The 4,349-nt window shown below is 36.4% G+C and overlaps 1 pseudogene across 1 annotated transcript; it reads right to left on the bottom strand.

The window, feature by feature from the left end:
* Nucleotides 1-486: 486 nt before the first annotated feature.
* On the bottom strand, nt 487-2,522 carry LOC143883280 (LOB domain-containing protein 25 pseudogene; annotated as a pseudogene). Its single transcript, XR_013252351.1, has 2 exons — nt 2,284-2,522; nt 487-1,488 (listed from the first exon to the last, which is right to left on the bottom strand). The product of XR_013252351.1 is annotated as an LOB domain-containing protein 25 pseudogene (transcript).
* Between the last annotated feature and the right edge of the window lie 1,827 nt (nt 2,523-4,349).

Below are 4,349 nucleotides of genomic sequence, written 5' to 3' on the forward strand. Positions count from 1 at the left end.
CCTCCTAAGACAACTGAGAAGAGTTTTAGTGCTCATAATCAAAAGAAAAAAGTTATAAGAAAAATGATAAATTTTAGGTTTTTGTGATCACTAAAATGCCAAATCATGAAAGGAAGGACGGGCCATGAACGGAATTAGAAATCGCAGAGAAATTTACAGCATTCTTGATGAATTTTTGGTGGGATTATTCATTTCTGGAAGGTTTGTTTTCTTCTCTCAGTTCGCTGAGGATGGAGATCGAAGATGTCTTCTGATATCCAACATTAGTTAATAAGAGTGAGCTACGTGTAAAGATTTGGAGCTGGAAATTAATATGTAATGTTGGAACTTCAGTGCAAACAATAACTAAATTGAAGATATGAGAATATATGGGTCCTGATCAAATTCTCACATTAGAAAAATAGTATACTGCTAAGAAAGTAAGATTGTGGTATGACAAATGGGTGTCATTCTAATTAAAGAACAAAGCAAGAAATGGAATGAGAATTTGATAAAAGAGGACTATAGTCTAGAGATGCCTATAGAATCCTCTTCAAAGTTTAAACTAAGGAGTAGAGCTTTCTCTTGAACATTAAAAAACATTACAAAGAGGATATGACCTTCACCAGGTCTAAAAAAATGCAGTAAGGAGACAACAGCTGATCAATCAATCACCATCTTCTAGAACTACATCCAAATTCCAAAGCTCTCATATAATTACACTAGATACCATACAGAATATTGAAATCCTTGGCAGAAGAAGCAATGATCTACCACTCTTACCAAGAAAATTCACAGTACTCATGATTAGCTAAAACTAGTCCATGAAATGTTCTCTAAACAACTTCCCAAAATGACATATATACCAGCCCATGTAAAGTTCTCTAGATTGTCCATGGAAAGATTAACCAAAGATAGATATTTTTTATGCATGTAAGAATACCCATTTAATTTCACATATTGCTTTCTCCTCCCCCTCCACTTTCATTCATATCTCCTGATGGGTTGTTAGTCCATGGAGGGGGATATGGAATAGGCAAACCAGGAGTCTGATAGAAAGAACCATCAGCACCCCTCCTACCAAATTCCATAGACCTTTGTTGAGGTAACATGGGCAGCAACCCCGTTGCCGTTGCCTGTGCCGTCGGGATTTCATTGCAAGCGTAACGGATCAGATCTGCATTAGCGGCGTCTAGTTCATTTTGGAGCCTGTGAACCTGTCTTTGGAGGACCGAGATGGCCCCAACGCAGCCATAGACAGGATCCTTCATCCTGGCCTCAGCCTCATAAGAGAGCGAATTCACCGCGTCTTCTCTTTGATAGGGGGGGAGTTCATTGAGGAGCTTTGTGACATTGCTCGCTCCAAAGATTTTGTGAACATTGGCAAATTTTTGAGGCTCCTCAGGTGGGAAATAGGGTGCAAAGATGCAACCTGGCATGCATTTCCTCCTCAAGAACTTGCAGGCAGCACAGGGAGAATTGGAAGAGCCGGATGATGATGCCATCTCACTGCACCAAGAGAAACAACACCCATAATAGACTTCAACCATTTCTTCACTTTTTTCTTGAATTTGTGGTTCTGATTTTTTTCCTACTTTAATTTATTTCCAGAGACAGTTTTTGTGAAGAACTTGTTGTTGCACCAAAACAATATCTTTCAAGCTACTGCTTTTTTTGGGGTTTTCAAGGGACTTGGATTAGGTTTAGAACCAGATGATACTGTGCAATTATAGCAAAAATTTCCACAGCCACCATCAAAGCTTCCTGCATGTTTTCTTGAGTTTGGAGATTTTTATTTCCAATTTAAACTAAGTCCAGTTTTTACTCGCATAGGCTTTGGTTTCAAACAATTCAGTTGCACCATTTAATTTATGTGGTTCTTTCCTTGGCAAGGACCCTGAGCATGGATCTGGTAAGTGCAATTGCAATCATCATCCTTTTTCCTACAACTACAATAAATTGACTCGAAACCCTATTCTTCTGTCACAAACGAATAGATAGAATGAAAATAGAATAAGAAAAAAACAAGCCTCTAGCAAAACCCTAGATCAGGGTATGACAATCAAAATCTTGTGGTTCCTCTTTGGTGTATATATAAATATATATATATATATATATATATATATATATATATATATAAAAGAAAAAATAGACTATTTATATGGGTTACCTGGCGATCTAGGCTCTTGACCAGAAAGAAAGGGCAGTACCCTACGATAATCAAAATCTTATGGTTTCTCTTTGGTTTACCCAAAAAAATGTATATAAGAAAAAAAAAAAGAGACAGCTAGTTTCGTGGGTTACCTGTTTATTATCTAAGACCTTGACCAGAGAGGATGGGTAGTAGCTTTACCCCTTGTTTGAGCTCTTTCAAACCCTGTGGTTGGGTTCTTAAAAGATCAAATAAGATATAGCCATTGAAACATCAGAGAATTCTTGTTATTTTATGGGTGGGAGAAAGAAAAAGTGGTCAAGGAGGATAATTCAAAGGACAAAGAGCCGTAATTGGAGGAAGAACCTGCAAACTGATCAGGAACAAAGGGTAGGGGGGGGGGGGGGGGGGGGGGGGAGAGAGAGAGAGAGAGAGAGAGAGAGTGGCGAAAGAGAATTTAGTGTTGCAAGAGAAATGGACGGGAAAAGGCAATGGTAATAAATGGGAGGTACACTAAAAAGGAAGACTATGACACTGCACTTATAGTAATATCGTTCTCTACTTACCACTTTCTCATCTCATGAGAAATAGAGAAAAAACGACAGTTTTCACAACAAAAATGATACCTTTATATCTTCCATTTCTATTTTAAAATCTACAAAAATTAAAAGAAATGGTCTTTTCGTGAATGGGTCAGATCAAATTAGATCATAAAATCCCCTTTAAAAAATTAGATCATAAAATCATAAATAAGTTTCGATTGAATACATCGCAAATAAAATTTTAGTCCACATAGCAGTTTGTTACATATGAATAGTGCAGAAGAGATTTTTCAAATATAATCTTCTCTCAGTTTTCAATGTAATCTGTTTTATTTGGAGGTATGATAAGATTACAATAAAGTCTAAAATTATTAAAAAGAGAGAAAGATTTGACTAAATCTACCATTCTCTAGCATTTCACAGTGAATTTCTCCAAACTGAGCTTTGTAAAAAAATAAAAGAGAAAAAGAAAAAGAAACTAAATGGTCTTTAATAGGTGTAATGACTTATAAAGAAATGACCAGAAGATCATACATTTTCATGGAAAGGTATGAGTCATAGCATGAGAGGTATGAGTCATAGCTATTTTGAACTCGGGTGAGTAGTACCCATATCTACTCTTGGTATGGTGCTTGCAAGTAAGGAGTGGCCTTCAAAAACTGTACTTGCAAAAAACTGTACTTGCTTGCAACTTGCAGGCAAAAAAGAAAGAGAAAAATATGTAGTAGTTTTCAAATGTCGTGGATGAGAAATGGTTGATATCTTGGACGAGAAATTGATCTATTATCTTATTCAAACCCTAGGGCTATCAGCTCCAATACTTTTTCTTTTCTTATATATCTATTTTTCCTATTCAATCTGAGTTATAAAAAATAATTAAAGAATAGAGGGGAAATGTAAAAGAAAGAAAGAGAGAAGCGTGGGTCTCTTTGGATGTGCGGCATAGACTCAAAGGGCAGTGGAACAAGGAGCACAGGGGGAAGACAAGCATTGGATTTGCTTGGAATTATCTAGGAGAATAGTGAGAAGTAGTGTTTGGTTGTGCGGATAGACTCGGAGAGTAGGGGAATAAGGGTTGGGATTACCAATATAGAGAGAGAAAAGAGGGGGAAAGAGAGAAAGCACCTAATTCCTAAGATTTTCAAGCAAAATTCTACCCTTTTTGTGGCATTTGATTTGAAAGTTTTAAGGACATGAATTTCATCTGACATGCAATAATTACCCATGAGACATCAAAGGGAGTCTCCTTGGAGTTCAATACAATATTGGAAACCAATTGAGGAATGACATCCCAAATCCCAATAAAATCCCAATGGCTACAAAGATTTATTGCAAGGAGAAACTCGAATCTTGGTCTATATTTTCTTGTTCTTTTTGTTCTCCTTCGAGAATGAAAGCAAATAGCTACAATGTTGTCGTTCTCATATATTTATTACAAATATTATCATATTAATGTAGGTATAGGTACTAATGCGAAACAACCAATTACTTTAAAAGCTTAAGCTCTTAGAGTTGGTGTTATTTAAATATTTATACTTAAACACTCCCCCTCATGTTTGAACCCTCTTTTTTTTTTTTGGAAGGAGATATTAGGTTTAGAACCCAGGACCTGTCGTGTGGCAATAGCTCTGATACCATGTGAAACAACCAATTACTCTAAAAGCTTGAGGAGTTAA

The sequence above is a fragment of the Tasmannia lanceolata genome, unplaced genomic scaffold, assembly GCF_043159265.1.
Source record: "Tasmannia lanceolata isolate RefF3 unplaced genomic scaffold, GAP_Taslan_0.1 ptg000008l, whole genome shotgun sequence".
NCBI lineage: Eukaryota > Viridiplantae > Streptophyta > Magnoliopsida > Canellales > Winteraceae > Tasmannia > Tasmannia lanceolata.